At 43.1% G+C, this 20,631-nt stretch overlaps 1 long non-coding RNA gene across 2 annotated transcripts in view; it reads right to left on the minus strand.

The window, feature by feature from the left end:
* Positions 1-12,051, minus strand: part of LOC115076092 — a 121,134-nt gene extending 109,083 nt beyond the window's left edge. For both annotated transcript variants that reach the window (XR_003852685.1, XR_003852686.1), the window contains exon 1: positions 11,555-12,051. This is a non-coding gene — a long non-coding RNA (uncharacterized LOC115076092). The remainder of the gene's footprint in view (positions 1-11,554) is intronic.
* Positions 12,052-20,631: the final 8,580 nt, after the last annotated feature.

The raw sequence follows: 20,631 nt of genomic DNA on the forward strand, positions 1-20,631 counted from the left end.
TGTGTAAAAACCTACATCTCTACATGTGGCAGGTGCACCTCTCACTGTCTTATGTCTGCATCAGGTGCCTCATATAAGTTTTTTTTTCCAATAGGTAGAGAATGCAAAAAGCCAAAGAAATATTCAGGCCCTGGTATCTGTTCTGTATTCACCTGCTGCAAGTGTCATTGAAAGAAAGATCCAGAAACTCTCATTCTTCATGACTGAGAAATTATCTATACCAGAGAATCTTAACAGCTAAATAACATTCAGTGAATCACCAATATCAAATTAGTAACATTTGATTCAGAAAAATTAAATGGTAGGGCAATAGGAGTAATAAGGTTTTGACACTCATTAGCCAAGAAGTAATTTATTTCTTTGACCAAATTTCAGAAAGTCCCTCAGTATTTCCCATGAGATACTTCGATGAGCGATAGACCTGGCAATAAAGTAAAAAGGCTAAGGCGCAATGTTACAAAGATAAAAGTAATAAAGGACAATGTGGTGACAGTAACTCGGTGCCATTGCCCCCCTCCCAAGGGGAGAAGGATGGCTACAATCCCTGGTCACCTCTTCCTGGGGCCGGTGGAATAAGCTGCGCAAAACCTGCTGTGGGCTTTTGCCGGGTTTTCCTTGCTAATTGTACCTGCTTATGTAATAACAAGTTTAGTGTGGGGAAAGAAACGTGCACATACCCACACATTAACCAGAGGGGCAGGTTTTCCGCAAGTGCATGCAAAGGAGGTACTTATCTATTCACGGGCTACGCAGGGAGCCACGCTACTGAGGAGATCGGTTAGTGCATAGTGTTTTTAGAGCCTGGGTCAGGGCAGGAGTTAAGTGGAAGTGCTGGGGCTCCGGGTGGTGCTGGTGCTTGTCCACAACACCCCCCCCCCCCCCCCGAGATCGCCGATCCATCAGTCCTGGCTCCTGCTCTTTCCCGGCAAGGCTGATCCATGCTGAGCAGCCCCGGGTGCTCGGCGAGGAAAAGGCTGCACGGACCCACAACCACACTAATGCCAGCAATGGAGTAAAGAGGGCCACTAGGAGCTGAAACAATTTATTTTGGAATAATGTGGGGCCAATGTAATCAACAGTAAGATAGACATAGCCCTCACCAGTCCGCAACAATTTTTCCAATTGCACATATTTTAGGATGGGTTTTTTCCTGTGGCTTTCTGCATCTGGGCTTTTATAGGGGTCCTGAAACAAGTATTTGGTCTTATACACATTTTTTTTGCGCGTATCTAATTTGCATGCCATCCCCTTATTACATCCTGCGGAGGTGCCAGATTTTGCCACACATGCTAAAATAAATATGCACAGAAAATTTGCCATGATTTCGGCATGGATCTTATTACACTGGGCCTCCATCTTCTGTTGTGGAAAAGCAGAGGATCAAAAGGAAAATCACAGGTGGGGTTCAGGATAGAGGCTAGTAGCAGGCAGGGGCTAAAATAGAGCAACAAAGTTGTCTTACCCTCTTTCCCTGCTCTTATCCACCCATCTCTGAAGTAGGTTGGAGATAGGGAATTGTGGCCTGTGGAGGAAGGGTGGGAAGAGTATTTAGGGGGTTTCTGCTTGTTGCAGCCACGGAGGTGGTGGATACCCAAGTCAGTAAGCTTACGGATAGTTGGTAAGAAGTGATGAGGCAATCAGCAAAATGGAGAAGGTAAGTGAATTAGATATGGATCTGCCTTCTGGCTGAAGATGTAGCAGTGTAAACTTCTTTCATCTACACTGCCCACCACAGAACAGGCACAGCAGAGGCAGTCATGGTGCCAGCTTCCAATACATACTGTCCAGCACACAGAACAGGTACAACATGAGCAGTGGTAGCGTAAGCTTCCTTCACACACACTGCCCACCACAGAACAGGCACAGCAGAGGCAGTCATCGTGCCAGCTTCCAATGCATACTGTCCAGCACACAGAACAGGTACAACATGAGCAGTGGAGCGTAAGCTTCCTTCACACACACTGCCTACCACAGAACAGGCACAGCAGAGGCAGTCATGGTGCCAGCTTCCAATGCATACTGTCCAGCACACAGAACAGGTACAACATGAGCAGTGGAGCGTAAGCTTCCTTCACACACACACTGCCCACCACAGAACAGGCACAGCAGAGGCAGTCATGGTGCCAGCTTCCAATACATACTGACCAGCACACAGAACAGGCACAACATGAGCAGTGGTAGCGCAAGCTTCCTTCACACACTGCCTACCACAGAACAGGCACAGCAGAGGCAGTCATGGTGCCAGCTTCCAATACATACTGACCAGCACACAGAACAGGCACAACATGAGCAGTGGTAGCGCAAGCTTCCTTCACACACACTGCCCACCACAGAACAGGCACAGTAGAGGCAGTGGCACTGTAAGTCTCCCATACACATTGTAAAGCCAATATACCTCTCCTCCACCCTTCTCTAGAAAGGATTGCATTTAATAACGAGGGTAATTCAGTCCTCATGCTTGTGCAGTCTTTGTTGGGATGCCAAAACTGGTACTAATTTGTGCCAAATTACGATGGTGGTTTTAGTCATGCAGACATCTGTCTACTGGACCAAGAATACCAGCTCCTTTTACACAGGTCAACAAAAAGGCCTTTCAAGCCACCATCAAGAATGTGGGCACAATTTGGAGTCAAAGCAAGCAGATATGATCCTGGCTGAAATTCAATTAACATTCAGATTTCCCCCAGATCTTTTGAGGAAATCAGCTGGATTTTTTTCCAGGGAATCTGGGGAAAATGGGAAGCGAATCTGACATTCCTTGAATGTGCTTCAGATTAATATGACATAAGAATATAAGGACTGCCATATTGGGTTAGTCCAAGGGTTCAACAAGCCCAGAATACTGTTTCCAACACTCACAAGTACCGGCCAGAATCCCACATAGAAGACAGATACCATGCTGCTTACTCTCAGGGATAAGCAGTGGCATTCCCTAAGTCTACCTGGTTTATAACAGTTTATGGACTTATCCTCCAGGAACGTGTCCAAATCTCTTCTAAACCCAGCTACGATAACTGTCTTTACCACATCTTCTGGGAATAAATGAATTCCAGAGCTTAATTGTGAACAAACATTTTCTCTTATTTATTTATTTAAAAAAACATTTATATACCGTTATTCTGAAAAGCAATCATGACGGTTTACATATTTGGTATCTATAAAATGAATAAAAATTATGAAGAATAATAAAAAATACAATATAATTCTAAAAACTATAAATAATTATAAAATGATATAAACCAAATTCGTATGCAAGATAAGAACAAAACAATGCATGCCTTCATATCATCCTCCCACTGACCCAGAGAACTCAGCCGGTAACAAGTTTACATACAGAATAATCTGACTTCATGAAGTGTCTCCTAATTTTTTTGAAAGAGTAAACAGATTTGAATTACCCATTCCACTCCACTCATGATTTTATAGTCCTCCAAGCTGAAGAGCCCTAATCTTGCTCATATTTCCTCATAAGGGAGTGGTTTCATCTCTTTTATCATTTTGGTTACCCTTCTCTGTACTTCTTCTAGTTCCATTCTTATCGTTTTTGAGATGCAACAACCAGAATTGCACACAGTACTCTAGGTAAAGTCATACCATGCAGTAATAGAGGTATTATTTTATTTATTTATTTTTATATACCGAAATTCCTGTATAAGATACAAATCAATCCGGTTTACATAGAACGGCAAATTGCCCGGGGTTTACAAACCACCCCAGGCTTTACAAGAAACAGTTAGGTAATGAAACAGATCGATAATAAGTCTACAAGGAACTTTACATTATTAGTATTATTACATTCTCTGTTTGATTCTTCATTCTCTTCCTAACATTCTGCTGCTTTGTTGACCGCCACTGCATACTGACCCGAGGATTTCAATGCATTGTCCACTATGATGCCTAGATTCCTTTCCTGGGTAGTAACTTCTAACATGGAAACTAACATTGTTAAACTATAGTTTGAATTATTTTTCCCTATGTGCATCACTTTGCATTTGTCCACATTAAATTTCATCTGACATTTGGATGCCCAGTCTCACAGGGTCCTCCTGCAATTTCTCATAATCTGTTTGTGATTTAACCACTTGCAATTTGAGTTGTCTACAAACATGATCACCTCACTTGTTGCTCCCTTTTCAAAATCATTTACAAATATGTTAACAGGCACCAGAAAAGATCCCTGGGCACTCCACTATTTACCTTCCTCCTTTGAGAAAACTGACCACTGACTACTACTCTGTATTTCCTATCTTTTAACCAGTTTGCAATCCAAAATAAGATATTGTCTTGTACCCCATGACTTTTTAATTTCCTGAGGATTTTCTCAGAGACTATTAAATGCCTTCTGAAAATCCAGATACACTGTACCTATTGGCTCATCATTATCCACATGTTTATTAACCACTTCAATAAATGTAGCAGATTAGTGAAGCAAGACTTCCCTTGGGTAAATCCATGTTGGCTGTGTCCCATTAAAGACAATCCCAAGAGGCCTGGATTAATATTTTGTTTGTGCTCTAGTGGTATAGACCACAAAATCTCCCTCTCTCTCCACCACTGTGAGCCTCTACTCCAATCATCCTCAGGTGAACCTTCACAGCCTTTCCTTCATCTTATCTGTCGAAAACCAGAGGATGCTGCTGGGGCTGGTTCTGGAATGAAACCCCCCTTACTAGTGGCAGTGGAAAGTGAAATCAGTGTGGAAGGGAACACAGTCCCTGCACTGATTCCATCGCTGGCTCTCTGCTGCTATCACTAGCTTGCTCAGAAAATGCTGCATCTTGTGGAAGTTCCTCCTGTCCCCATTAATCCAGCCATGAATCCACATTTGCTGCAAAATCTTCTTTGGATCTCTAGGCCACAGCTGTTGACCAAAACCCTATATCCAGCTAGAAACTAGACTAAACATCCACTAGGAACAGCCTAGCAGCAGTTTTCAGATGAACTTCTTGACATAAGTCTGCTCAGCAACAACAGACAAGAATAGCATCCTGTACAAAAACTGACCATCCAGATCCCTCACTTACAAAGATAAAAATGTATCTGAATAAATAAATATTAGTAAAGAACTAAAAAGTACAATAGAATATCATTCTGGAAATATTTAATAATGATGATTCAGAAAAGCAAACAAATCACAGTGAACCTGGAAGTTATAATATGGCAAATTAAACTGAAGAGCAGCAAATCACCTGGACCAGATTGTTTACATTCCAGAATTCTGAAAGAACTAAAAAATGAAATTGCAGACCTATTACTAGTAATTTGCAACCTATCATTCCATTCATCTGTTGTACCTGAAGACTGGAGAATGCCCAATGGTAATGACAGTCTTTCAAAAGAGATCCAGGGAAGATCCAGAAAACTATAGACCGGTGAGCCTGACATCAGTGCCAGGAAAAATCATAGAAACTATTCTAAAGAATACAATTGTGCAATATTTTATGTTATATGTTTTATTAGCTGTTTGTACAATTTTAAAACTTTTCAATAAAATATCATTTACAAAAAAAAATAAAGAACATATAGACAAGCATGGTTTAAAAGAAAACAAAGGGAATCAAACTGAAACAGTGAAGCTGTGAAATATCTTGTGGGTTTATTGAATGGGGCAAGAATCCCTTGTAAAAGATATTCACACCTCCCTAGTCATTGCCAACCAGAGCTCAAGGTGTTAAACATACATAGAAACATAGAAATGACGGCAGTCTGCCCAGCAAGCTTTAACTTTTTTTTTTTTTTACCTTAACCTTAGTTGTCTGCTTTTCCTGTACCTCATGTGTGCACTATCAGGCTGATACAGTACCGACGTGTAAAAAAAAGTGCAGCAGTGTCTATTGCCTGCTCATTTGGCGCATGCACATTTTGGTTCACAGTCCGTTATATTCAGTATTCAAATCGTAGGCAAATCCAAGTGGCAGCAAAGGTGCGCCAAACACGCGCCTAAAGCGCGGTTAGAGTTCGCTATCGATTTTACTGTATAGGCGTTATCATATGCCTATACAGTATCCAGGGCACGCTACACAAATCGTTGCTCTTCCCTACATGTCATTTCAATTGACATTTGAAGAGGAGTTATTATATTTCGAAAATGAATTCCAATACTCACTTGCCATGCCAAAATAAAAAATTGTTCACAAGAAATCAAAGACTCCTCTTGACATTGCCTGAAGAAGAGAGCACGATAGACTGATTTCTACTGCCCAACTACCTTTTTCTTCTAAAAACCCATACTCGCGATGTATTAGGATTCAAAAAATGTATACCAAAAGTTATTTCTCAAGTGTAGCATAATAAATAGCTATCCAGCCTTCCCCACCACTCCGCCGTATAGCTACCAACTTTTCTGGACGCTCAAGGCAGCACCTTTTTCTGCCCACTGTCCATGGCGTGGAAATCCATGGTCGCAGGCTTGGCTAACTTCCAACCTCCATGGGCTCTTGAGCACCCGGAAGGTTTGGTAGCTGTACTGACATGTCCGTACAGCTACCAACTTTTCTGGATGCTCAAGGAAACAGGCCAGGGATGTTGTAAGGTAACATGGCCAGCGAACATGGACGTTCCCGCCTTTTTCTGCCCACTGTCCATGGCGTGGACAGCCATGGTCGCAGGCCTGGCTAACCTCCAACCTCCATGGGCTCTTGAGCACCCGGAAGGTTTGGTAGCTGTACCGACATGTCCGTACAGCTACCAACTTTTCTAGACGCTTAAGGCAGCAGCCCAGCTTCCAACTTCCATGGCCTCTTGAACGTCTGGAAGGTTGGTTCAATTGAACAGGAATTGTCATTTCGAACATGTAACGAATTCCAAGGTTTTCATCCAGATGTAAAATTATCCCATTGTTCCCCCTTTGTGACATCATTGCCGCTTCATAATCCTACCTTGGATGTGTATATCTGTCGCATCTCCAAGTGAAAAAGTCCCTTTGTATTTGGTTTTGGCCTAGGACAGACTTGGTACAACTGTTCCGTTGGATATCTATCGGAGGATCTGCAACGCTTTCAGCAGGTAGGCATAGCAATGCACGCTTTTTTCTTTCCAACAGGTACCGCATAGACCCCCGGAGTCATGGATGCTGAGGCCACGCTAGCTACTTTCGAACATTCAACCAACCTTTCCGGGCGCTCAAGTCAGCATACCTTCCAACCTCCTTGGCCTCTTGAGCGTCCGGAAAACGTTGGTAGCTGTACCGACATGTCCGTACAGCTACCAACCTTTCCGGGCGCGGAAGTCAGCGTACCTTCCAACCTCCTTGGCCTCTTTGAGCATCCGGAAAATGTTGGTAGCTATACCAACATGTCCGTACAGCTACCAACCTTTCCGGGCACTCAAGTCAGTGGCCCCTCCGCCGCAGGCCATGGACATTGGAAGGTAACATGGCTGGCGAACTTGAACGTTCCGCCTTTTTCTGTCCACCGTCCATGGCGTGGACATCTATAGTCGATGGTCTGTTTTTCATTTTCCTGACTGTCTCAATGGTCTGACTCTTTGCTGTATATGTGCCACTCTTCTTTCAGGGACATTTAGTTCTTCATATTCATTATTTTTACTGTTTTTATTTTCCTGAGTCTGACTGTTTGCTGTATGCTTTCCATGTGCCCCTCTTCCTTTGGGGTCATTCTTTTCTTAAATTTCTCTACGTTCATTAAACCCTTTCCTCCAGCTTTTTTTCTCCTATTCAGACAGACAGACAATCATGCCAGGAAAACATTCCATTGCACGTGTAGGGGCGGAGTCCGGAGATCGGCAACCACTTGAAGGCACTAGTTCAGGCTCTTGCTTGATGCTGTCCATGTGTGTCTCTATTTGCCGGTTCACTATTTTTCATTTATACAGCTTTTGTCTTTTTCCATCATGCTGTCTCTCCATTCATTAATCACCATTCATTTTTTTTTCACATTCAGCTTTTTAACATGGCAGGAAGACGTACTATTGCGGAGGTTGAGGCACAGTGCAGTGATCATCAACAATAGGAAGGCAGTAATTGTAGTCAGCCATCCAAAAAGCGAACCTGTAAGTAACACTGGCTTCACGGGTGAGGAAAAGGCGTTACTTTGCCGTGCTGTGTGTGACAAATATAAAGTGCTATTCCAGTCCAAGATTTCTAGCTCCATGAAGAAACGGATTTGGGTGAAGATCACACAGGATGTCAGCTCCCTTTCTGTCATGCCCAGGGACATTAAACAGGTACAGCACCGGTGGCACGACACTCGAAAAGAGGTGAAAGAGAAGGCTTCAAAAACTGACGCGTCGGCAAAGAGGACCAGTGGAGGACCACCGTGTCATATAGTGTTGACACCAGTGGAGGAGCTGGTCCTCAGAACTGTGTGGCTGGAGGTCGTGGTCAGTGTGCACACACAGTTCGGCGCCGACATAGGAGCAAGCGAAGGTATGCATAAACATATATCTTGTTTGCATTGCATGTTAACTTTGCTCAAGAGGGGTAAACTGACAACTCTAACTGCGACCTCTTTCTCTATCTTTTCTCTACAGATAGAGTGGACGATTGTGACGTTACCAGCAAAGAATCCATTCCCATGCCCAACGATGACTCCCCCAGCGAGCACGTCTCCACAGAGGAAGTGGGACAGTGTGTAAAAAAATAAATAAATTGTTTTCCAATAGTTGTGCATACATACAGAAAAGTGTTTTTGTAAATAGTTCGAAAATATATTTGTTTAGAATTTGAATATATATATATATATGTGTGTGTGTGTGTGTAAAAAAGCCAAAGCCAATATATACATGTTGTCCATGACGCTGTCCGGTCGGATGCTGACTGTCACACAGCACAACACCAAACTAACGCCAGGGTAGGCGGTAAATATAGAGGTTAAAGATGCGGTAAAAATACAGGTTAAAGACGCGCTACTTTGGGCGCGGGTTACTGTATTGAGGGGATTAGCTAATCCAATCATTAACATACCATATACATGCGGTGGGCGCTAATGGCAACGCATCTTTTTTGGCACGCGGTATGGACGCGTAAAAGACGATACTGAATCGCGCGTCCGGCTTATGTGCTTAAAACGCGTGTCTAATGCGGGTTAAAAGATGCATGAGCGCGGCCACGCTTTACTGTATCGGCCTGAATGTGCAGATATAAAGCCCTTGGGATAGCTTCTGCACAATTTCGAAATAAAAGCATTCACTGCCCACGGACTGAATTTCCTGCACCCTGAGGAAGGGAAAGAACTGTGCAGCAAAGCACGGTGGGACTTTTGCCTACATTTAAAAGTTAGGATAAAGTTAGGATAAAGTTCACTTAGAGAATAGCCACTGCCATTAGCAATGGTTACATGGAATAGACTTAGTTTTTGGGTACTTGCCAGGTTCTTATGGCCTGGATTGGCCACTGTTGGAAACAGGATGCTGGGCTTGATGGACTCTTGGTCTGACCCAGTATGGCATTTTCTTATGTTCTTATGTAAAGTCCCACCATGCTTTTGGGTGAAGTTTTTGCTTGCACTCTTTTTTCAGACAGTGAATATTTTTTCTGAAACTCTTGGACAACAGAAGCGCTATTGCAGAACTGTGCAAACAACCTGAGTGCAGGATTTTTACACTCTGATTAGTTTTTGGGTTTTTTTTTTTTTGCCTTGCTCTTGAAATGTACTTTTAGCTCTGTCTTCCTTTCCCCCTCATATTTTTCTCTCCTTCCCCTTATTCTCTCTTCATTTCTGTCAACTTGCCAGTTTTCCTGCATCTTCACTCTTTTGCAGTATTTATCTCATGCTATCTTCCCCTCTTTTCTCCTCTTTCCTTCTGTCTTTCTCATCTCTCCATTTCATTTCTCTGTGTTGCCTCTTTCTTGTTCTTTGTCCAACTAAACGTTGGAAACCATAGGCAGTGCTGTGAACGAGTTTCTCTGCTTAGTAATTCTGTCACATGTATCTGCGGCTATGCCAGTCTCTGGAGCGCAGAGCCCACTGGATTCTGTGAATTATGAGAGATGTGCATGGCGCATTCCTTCTGTTCTAAAGTGTCGTTACTCTGATATACTGAAGTTGAACTGCCCGTAAAACTTACTAACAATTTATGGCACCTTACCACCCATTCTTGCTGCCCACCCTCTAGCAGAGCTGTCTGTGTCCAGCTTTATCTGGCACTTACAGTCAAAAGAATATCCTTCTTTCATTCTAGCGCCATCTCTTTGTGCTCTTAAGCTGGTTTGTAACTGCACTTTCATTTGCCTGTCAGTCTCTGCTGGCTTCTGCTTTCCAAGCAAGCCAGGACTGGGGACAGGATTGCCAAGTCGGGCTGATCCCATTCTGGCTTTGCCCCACTGTACCTATGAACTTGTAGTTCTGCTTTTCCTAAAGAACCTGCATGGAAATAAAAATGTAATTCTATCACCTCAGGAGCTCCCTACCTGACATGATGCCAGGGAGTACGATGTTAATGGTGATTATTTATTTTTAAATCTTCTATTCCGCCCCTTGCAGGACACGTTCAGGGCAGATTACAAAATAATGTAGCTGTTCTCCTATGAACCTGGGATAACCTGGACACAATGGGGGACAAGCCCTACCAGGACCACCTTTCCCTGCAAGCCTATCCCTCTACAGGGTAACTTAAATAAGGGGTGCTCCCACCTTGCAAAAGGTCTTCTGCAGGTAGCAAGGAGGGGCCAGAATGCATAAACATAAAATACTTTCCCTTGTAGGCAGGAGGATGCTATGTGAGTATCTTTCTCAGGAAGCAGACACTAAAATACATACAACACAATTCTACTGCTCTCTGCCTATTGGATTAACAGAAGAAAGAACTTGATACAAATAACTAGATATTACTTTACTACAATGCTCTTAACACGATTTTCCTTTTCACAGGTAACAATTCAGACCTAAGTAGAAGGCACATAAGCAACTTTCAAAACAATTTGATCCCCAGGTATATGAACCTTTCCACATTTACTAACCCTATTCAGTCTGTTTTCCAGGAACTTCAGAATATAGTGCAAACTATCAGGTAAGTACTGCACACAAAAACCTTTTCAAAACTTGGCAGAATTTATTGTCCAGAAGGTTTGATGCTTTTTTCCTGAATGTATCCTTTTTTTTTTTTTTTTTTTGTAATATCTTTTAGATGAATCAACACAGGATTGTTAGACTAGGTAAATATTGATTAATATCTTAATGCCCCTAATGTATAGCAAAGCTTTGGATTTGAGTTTGAAAAGCTGAGTACTGTGGTGGTCTTCACTGGTTGTAGCTGGGCTATACCCTTATTGTAGCTTTTCTCCAGCCTCTTGATTCTGCCCACTGCTAATCAGTGAAGTGACTTGTCTCCCTTTTGTCAAACAAAAATAAGTTTAAAAACCCCCCAAAACTCTCTGCATTCTCACGTTCTCCTGGAAAGCATGTTCTCAAAACAGACAAGATACTTTAATTCTAGCTAAAATAAAAACAAGTGGTGTGAATTTCCCAGTAAGTGTGCATTAACCCTCAGAGGCACACATTCCTGGAGTCAGTTTAGCATACACTCATCCACTGTGCAAAATTCAGAATTATATTTCTGTCATCCTTAACTCAGTTTTACAGCAAAGTTTTCTTACCATGGCTTCAGCGCAGTAAGTTTTCCCCTTCAGTCTTGCTATCACTTTTGGAGTTATTCACAGTCAGGTGCTCACACAGAACAATATTCTTAGTCATTTTACTCTCCAGAAATGTCCTGCTCCTCTGCCTCCATTTAAAGAACGCAGCGCGAATGCCCTTTTACTGTGAATTCTGGTTCCCACTCCGTGAATTCACTTTTTTTTTGACTTGACAAATATTAAGACTTAAGTTCCTGCCAAATTCCAAGTAAAGAGAGTTTTCCTCAGCACTCTCACTCTCTCTCCTGGTCAGGAAATCTCCAAACAACTTTCCTTCGTAAATTGCCCGAGTTACTACAAGTAACAGACTTGCTCTAGTAGAAGTTTACACAAAAGCTGCTTATCATTACTCATCAACAGTGATTAAACAAACTAAATCTTCCTCTTCTAGCGCTGTACAACGAATGTATTCACACTGGGCCTCTCACTAGTTCTTAAAGAAGCAGCTCTAAAACACAGAACCGTCTCTCCCGCCCCACTGCCCCCCTCCAAAAAAAAAACCACTAAACTAAAACGGGCTCTGCTTGTGTCCTCTCAGCTCAGCCTCCTACTACTTCTGGCTTTTCCTAGCTGCAGACTGAGTCAGCCCCCGTCTGTTTGTGTGCTTTGTCCTGGCTCTGTTTTTACTCCCCCCCCCCCAGTTCAGGGAGGGGGAACTATTGTGCTTCCCTCAATCATTCTCTTAGGGCACATTTCCTGTCACACCAGCTCCCCATGCAGCAAGCAGCAGGCACTTCCACCCAGCGCGAAGGGCAGGTAATATGTAATTAGTAGCCCCAGGCTATAGTTAACAATCACAAAAATATAAGGGGACACTTTTGTATTGAACTAACTTAATCCATTTCTTGATTAGCTTTGTCGGGAGTTTCCATTCCCTTCCTCAGGTCTGAACAGAATGAGCAAAAGAAGGGATTGCTAGAAAATATAAGTAACTCATAAAATGCGTTCCAGTGATAGTGGGAAGGGAACCACTACTTTATCTGGAGAAATTGGAACTATAAGCTATAGATATAAGGGGACAAAACCAAATCTGGATCAGTGTGTCAGATTTGACTTGTATCAGGTGGCAGTCCTAGCTGGGGATAGTGCAGAGGCACCGCAGTGGGAGAGAGCCTTCTTAGCCATTGCATAGTAGCAACTAATGGTCGGACTCAAGAGTGCATGCGTACTGGTTTAGTCATTTGTTTATAAAATGTCTAGAGTTTTAACGTGAATATTGTTTTTTTTTAAATTGAATTGTAACCTGTTTAGCTTACTTGGAGTGTTATAAGCGGGATAAAAATTATTTAAAATAAATAAATACTGGGTTCAGGGTTGCCAGCTTTTTTAAAGAGAAAACACCTCCCTCTGTATCTTCCATTGCTCTGGCTAGTGCCCCTTTCTTGCCCTGCCCCTGTCCCTGTCCCTCCCCTCTAAGATCAACAAATGCCTCCAAAATAACCTCCAGAAAATGCTATGACTGACCCCAGTTAAGAACAATTTCATCCTACAGGCTATAAGAAAGATGAAGTCTTATGTAACCCCAGTTCCATCAGCTACAGAACTTTGGGGCACATTCAGGATCAGTGGGGCAAGTAGACACCCCATACTCCCATGGGTTCTTTCCTTAGGTGATGGTGTAAGGGGGGGAGAGAGGGGGATTTACAGTCTTTCAAGGTCGTTAAGCAACAAAGTAGCAGCCTTGGTGTCCAGCCAGGAAAGGTAACTTTACTCACAGTTTGCAAGTGAGCAGGCATCTAGCTCCAGCTGTGCAGCTACTGGATGTGACAAGTTGTGGTGGTGCTGAGCAGAGCTTTAGCAAGCCTATGGCCGATATGGGTTCAACCATAGGCATCACCTACCATGGGGGCTCCATCTGGGCAGGAAGCATCAGCCTCCTCCTCACCCCGCCACCATCCTGGCAGTCAGGAGGAGCTTGGCCCACAAAGAAGCATTGGCCTGCTCCTCCCCCCCCCAGCAGTGAGGAGCAGCACTGCCGCAGGGCTGCAAAAATCATCAGCTTCCTCCAACCACATATATTAGTGTGGAGTCTTGTGTTTAATTTTCTCTCTTTTTTGAGAGAAAAATACTGTCATATAGTTATTATTTGTTGCATACAGTTTTGTATAACTGTGAGGCAGTTCTTGCTTTGTGCTTTGCATTCTCCTCCGGCCTTCAGTAGACTCCATTGCTGTTCACCAGGCAGGCACATACAGGCCGATTCAGTAAAGTCCGCGGGAGAGCGGGCGAACGCCCGCTCTCCCGGCGCGCGCACAGGCCACTCGCCTGTTCGCGCGATTCTGTATGCTAATTAGGCCTGGCGGTAGAAACGGGCAAAAGGAGGCGCTAGGGACACTAGCGCGTCCCTAGCGCCTCCTTTTAGCCGGAGTGGCGGCTGTCAGTGGGTTTGACAGCTGACGCTCAATTTTGCTGGCATCGGTTCTCGAGCCCGCTGACAGCCACGGGCTCGGAAACCGGACGCCGGCAAAATTGAGCGTCCGGTTTTCGGCCCGACAGCCGCCGGCCCATTTAAAATTTTTTTTTCTTTTTTTTTATACTTATTTTACCCTTTGGGACCTCCGACTTAATATCGCCATGATATTAAGTCGGAGGGTGCACAGAAAAGGAGTTTTTACTGCTTTTCTTTGCACTTTCCCGGTGCTGGCAGAAACTAGCGCCTACCTTTGGGTAGGCGCTAATTTCTTAAAGTAAAATGTGCGGCTTGGCTGCACATTTTACTTTCTGTATCGTGTGGGCATACCTAATAGGGCCGTCAACATGCATTTGCATGTTGAGGGCGCTATTAGGTGCTGCGGGTTGGATGCGCGTTTTCCGCCCCTTACTGAATAAGGGGTAAGGGAAAACGCGCGTCCAAGGGCAGGTTAACGAAGCGCACTGTACTGTATTGGCCTGAAAGTAGGGAGTACTGCATAGGAAAAGATAACACACAAACTTGTGGGATGTAGTAGTCCCCCCTTCTCTTTTTCCCCTCCCTTCTCTCCCTTTGCTAGAAGCTGCTTGACACATTTTACTGCCTACACACTGCCCTCTCTTTCTCCAAGGTCCAAGGTCACAGATAGATGCTGGGCATGAAATGGAAACTTGACTTTATTAAAAGTATACAACCACCACTTGTTTAAATTGAGCCAAGAGATAGAGAGTTAAAAGGTTTTCTATCCAAGCTTCACTAGTGCTATGCTGAGACACCTGGCATTTACCCAGATTAGTTTCAGTAAAACGTTTTACTGAGAAATATATATTATAGAATTGCATATAGTATTTACAGGCCCTTTTATAGTGATTTACTAGCAGTGTTCCTGCCTGAATGATTATGATTGCTTCATTTATATTAATGCAGCTATTATTTTGACTATAGATTATGATAAGTTTAAAGAATATTTTAAATAGTAGTCACATAGTAACATATATGAGAAATAGGGAATATGCACAAAACAAAAGAATTTTATCATTTATGAGTGGAGCAGAGACATACGCATTAAAGTTTCCTTATCAGTAGGTTAGCAGTATATCAAGAAAAGTTACACAAAGAGATCCAAGCTGCGCATGTCCTATCCCACTAGGCATAAAAACCCCAGCCCCTCATACCCCAGGCAGATTCCCTGCTGAGAACAGAGGTTAGGAGTCTCATGCGCTGACTGTCTCCAACCAAGGACTTGCTTGCTGATTCACAGGGTTTTTTAGTTGACATCAGAAATATAATATATATGTAGGTGTACATGATATTTTTACCTCTGAATGTCCTTTTGCATGTAAAATCTATTCTAAATGCATCATTTTTATTTGTGTGTGGAGTGGGCATGACCAGGAGGGAGGGAGCACAAGGCAAGGGGATTAGGGCAGCTAATCCCCTTGCACAAGTAAGGGGGCAAAGTGTGATGGCTAAGAAGATAACCAGAAAAGATGAGAGAGAGGGAAAGGAGAAGGAGGAAGACATGGGGGAGGGGGTTCAAGAGAACCAGAAAAACGTTGAAGGGAAGGGCAAAGGGCCAGACAGCTGGAAATGGTAAAAGGAGCAATTCCATGAGGGGAAGATGTAGGACTGAGAGGGGGCAATAGAGGGGAGAATTGGGGAGCTGTAGGGTTGGCACAGAGATCTGGAAGAAGAGAAGGGGACTGAAATCTAGACAAGTAGACAGAGAGGCAGAGATAAAGAGAAATGGAGGAAGAAAAGGAAAAAAAATCTATATTAGAGAGAGATGTAGGGGAGGAACTGAAGGAGAGAGATGAAACAGAGATCCTGTATAGAAATTAGGAGGCCAACAAGAGGAAAGCAGGAGGAAGAGATGAGGACCGAAGTAATTAGAAAAATAAACTGTCCATATAGCAAGGTTAAAAAAAAGCATTTTATTTTAACTTTAGTGAATGGACTGTGTCAACCTTGGTAATGTGGGGCTCATGATATCTTTATTTTGCACAATACAGGAGGAAAACTATTTACTCAGATAAACTTCAAAAGCAAAGGTCAAGTCTTCTGTCAGTAACAAAAGGAGCAGGGGGTTAATGCTCCTGTGGAAGAGCTTTATTGCCTTTATTCCTTTCTCCTGTCAGAATGAAAACTGATCTTCTCAGAAACAAATAAGTCTGGTTTCCTAGAAACCTTGTTTAAAAAAAAAAAAAAAGAGAGCGAAAGAGAGAAAGAGTTAGCCAGTAAATGAGCTGCGTCTGATGAGACCTGCCGAGGTATCAAATAGGGTAAGGAGGGAAGGGAGCAAGGAGAGGTGGTGAGAAGGAGGTTTGAAAGAGGAAGGGAGGATGAAAAAGGGATAAAATGGGAAGGGTAGAAAACAAGGGGATACAAGCATAAGAAAGGATAAGAGACAGAGACTGGGAGTTCCGGAGCACGAAATGCCAAGCCCAGGCAAGGGCTCTGTAATGATCAGAAACTGGGAATAGAAAATGTCAGACACCAAATTAAACTGTAAACCCTGGAATGCAAATCTCTGCAGCCAGGGAGACCAGAATTATTGAAACATCTTCTCTCTCCTGTGCCCTTCAAAACAGAAAAAAAAAATACATTCCCTCAAAAGCCATGCATTTTACCAACATGTGACAGGCCTGCATTCTCTTACGGTCGTGTACATCACATGGCCTGGATTTCTGCAGCAGCTGAGAGGATCCAGAGCTAGATAGGACTCAGTAACCACGCTGTATACCCTGATCTCTAATCGTTGCTGTGGAATCGGAGCCACAGGCTCTGCTCTTTCATGTGACTATTGCCACACACTGGCCAGCTGCCTTCACACCGGTCAGTCAGAATTAATATGCGTTTGAAGACTATAAAGCAGAACAGATACGGTAGGAGGTAGTCATCAAATTCAGGGCTTATTCCCATTGCTCATTCGTGCAAGGAGAGGCTTTTCTAGCAAACTTCTGGACTTGCTGCAAATGATATAGAAATCCTCCTCTCAGGAGCAGGGAGAATAAAACCTTTAGCTAATAGATGGTAATTAGGAATATTCTTCCTCTTTATATGGAGATATGCAGGGAGAAGCAGACAGAGATGGTGAAACATAGGATGTTCATTTCCACTAAACTGAGTGATAAAATGAGCAGTGTAATGAGAATAAATAGTATCCCTTAGAGTGAGAATTTTCCAAGCAATAGGACAGTCCTTCTTACCAAATATCTGGCTTGTGGTAAGAGACTCTGGCTTTCCGGACCTGCATTCCTGCAAATGCAGAATCTCCTACTGACCAGAGCTGGGAGATCCCTACTTTCTTTCCCAACCTCAGTTTTGTGGGTCCTCTCTTCACCCTCTCCACAGCTTGAATCCCAGTCCTGTCTCCCCTGTACTCTGACATGAGGAGAGAAGCATTTGCTAACCTTCGGTGTCCTCCCCCACAGCACAGTACCAATCCCCTGGTAAGAAGATTACAGAGTGTAGGCTATTTTGCAAAGTTGCCAAGGGGATGCAAATTCTAAGGAGATTTTTATGGTACCACATTGCAACTCCACCTCAACCACTGCACACACACACACACACACACCCTAACCCCAACACTGAAAGTCCCTCCCACCCTTGTCACAGCCTCTGCATCCCACTATCCACGTGTTACTCTATTACTATGACTTACATGAGTTGCCAGTGCAGCCTTCCCATCTCATTACCTGCTGACCTTACTAAGGACATGCTCCAGCACTCTGTAATCTTCTTACCAGGGAACTGGTACTGTGCTGTGGGGAAGGACACCGAAGGTTAGCAAATGTTTCTCTCCTCATTCTCATTGTTCCAAAGAAAACTCATCTCCCCCCACTCACCTCCCAAGGATGAACCAAAAGCTATGGTCTGAATATTGATGTTCCATTTTAAATCTTTGCAAAATACATCTGAGTCCCTGGGAACCCCTAGTGGAATGAATCACTGACTAGCAGTAGCAGCCAGATAAGAGAGCCTTTGAGAGAACACTCACCCTGCTCCAAGTGCTTGGCGAATCCTCTTCAGAGCAGTCATTCAAGAGGGAAGTTATCTGAATAATGCTAAAACACTCCCCTGCTTTCCATAGGAATGATTAGTCAATGGAACATCAGTACAGATAGACCTATTTTCTCTGTTCAGCTAAAAATAAAATTTCCTGCCATTAGATATTCTGTCCTTAGCCTCTTTGTTCTTTGAAATAATTCTTTAAGGCTATGAACTGGATTCTTCTAACAGAAGTGTCACTAGCCATCAAAGTAGTCCACCTGTTCATATGTCAAAAACAACATAGTGACACTGCTGGATATTTTGAGGACCGTGAGACTCTAACGGATTTGTGTAAGGGACAATGGATATCTAATGAACTTCTTTTAAAGACTATGGAATTCTTCAGGGCTTGTCTAAGAGTCAGAAAACACTAATATACCCTTATAAAAAAACCAACCATGGAATGCTGTTGGACCATTCTAAGAGATGAAGCAACAATGACTTGGCAAAGAATTCACTCCACAATATTTATAAGCTGTTCAAAACATGTTCTTTTTTTTAATATCTTCATTAAAGGAGAAGTCTGAATAGTAACAACTAGTGTTCACAGCCCCCAATATGGACCGTGTTTCATAAACTGCGTCAGGAGGGACCAAATCTGCAAACAGTAAAGTGACTCATTAGTTTGGACATAGCATGGCAATACAGCTACTTCTCAATGAGACACCAGAAAAATGGAGCATATTATAAAGAGAGAGACGACCTCACCTCAAAGAACAGCAGGACAGAGCTTACATGAACAGCATAAGGATGTGGCGACCACCACTAGAACATTAAATAAAGGAAATAACACGCCAAATCCAGGGTCACATGACAAATATAGGACTGAAGTGATGTCAGCATTACATAAACAAAGATTAAAGAAATCACAAAGAACAAAATAATTCAATTCATAACAAGCCAGAAATATGCAAGTTATTCTAGCGTTTACTATGGCTGATCAAGTATAATGCAGCAACTAAAACGGCAGCAATGGCAAGAGCACCAGGGAATAAACCCCAATGCATCAGCTTACACGTCGGCAGGCAGATAGAAGCACTCTAGCGATACAGCCATTCAAACTCATACAGGCAGAGGAGTTAAAAAAAAAATACAGATCAATCTATTGCAGCATTCAATCCGTGAGGGTATACTGTATTCAAACGATATATCCACCTCTGTTCCTGCTGTAGTAGATATCATGAAAAATCATCCACCATGGGCATGGATATTCTGAAAACTTGGCCTATTTGTGGCTCTCGAGGACCAGAGTTGGCCACCTCTACCCTGGACCATGGGTAGGCAACCCAATCCTAGAGTGCCACAAACGGGTCTGCTTTTCAGGATAGCCACAATGAATTTGTATGAGATATATTTGCATATAATGGAAACAGTGCATGCAAATGTATCTAATACATATTCATTGTGGATATCCTGAAAAGCAGACCTGTAAGTGCCACTTCAGGACTGGAATTGCCTACCCCTGCCCTAGACTATTTCCACACAGTGGGTTGAGCAGTGATTGCAAATCCCTGAATAGAGCAAAAAGTGGACTGGCCTAGTGACTCGGTGGCAGTGCTGTACATTGACATGCAAAGGCAGCTCAGAGCTCTGCTCCTTGGGTCATCCTTGGCTGGGGATGCTGCAGAGGCAGCGCTCAAAGTTCTTGGGGAGGGGGGAGCTGGAGGAGGACTCATAGTTATCTCACAATGGTGACATCTAGTGGCCAGAATTAAAGGTCTTGATTGCAGGGTTTCAGAAGGAGCCCTGGTGCATGGCTCCCAGTTGAGGATTGTTGCTGGAATGACTGGACTAATTGGGAGAGGATATAAAATAGGGTAATACACCCTAGCTAGTTGTGAATGAAGACTTATGGCACCAGACCCCTAGCTCTAATTGAAATGGAAGTCCAAAGGAACAAGAGGAAACTGCCAGATCAGATGCTACTTTTATGGCAATACCTAGTAGTGTTCCAAATCCGAGTATAGGTGGAAATACCTTTGGGCAGGTGTGCAGCCTCTTTTTTGCTACAGGAAGTTATAGTAATACACTTGGATAATATATGAGGATAACTAGTATTTCGGTGCTACTGTTCCATGCCAGAATATTGCCAACTGGAAGCAAGATGTTCCAGTTTGCAGAGGACAGATCAAAGTAGTTAAAAGATGAGCAGACTGTGAGGAACTGCAAGACTGGGGAGCTGGGTATCTAAATGGCAGATGAAATTTCATGTGGACAAGTGTAAAGTAATACTCAGAGAAAATAATTAATCCTAACTAAAGGTACACAATGCTGGGCTCCATATTAGGCATCACCACCCAGGAAAAAGACCTCAGAGTTATTGTGGATAATATATTGAAATCCTCAGCTCAGTGTGTGGTGGTGGTCAAAAAAAATCCAAACAACTCGAATATTAAGAATGATTCGGAAATGGTGAATTAGATGGAGAATATTGTAATGCCTCTCTACAGATTATGGTATGACCACATCTGGAGCCTTGTGTGCAGTTCCAGTCACCTCATCTCAAAGAAGATAGAGCAGAACTAGAAAAGATGTAGAGAAGGACAGCAAAAATGATAAAGGAGATAAAATGGCT

This window comes from Rhinatrema bivittatum, chromosome 14 (assembly GCF_901001135.1).
Source record: "Rhinatrema bivittatum chromosome 14, aRhiBiv1.1, whole genome shotgun sequence".
In the NCBI taxonomy this organism is placed as follows: Eukaryota; Metazoa; Chordata; class Amphibia; order Gymnophiona; family Rhinatrematidae; genus Rhinatrema; species Rhinatrema bivittatum.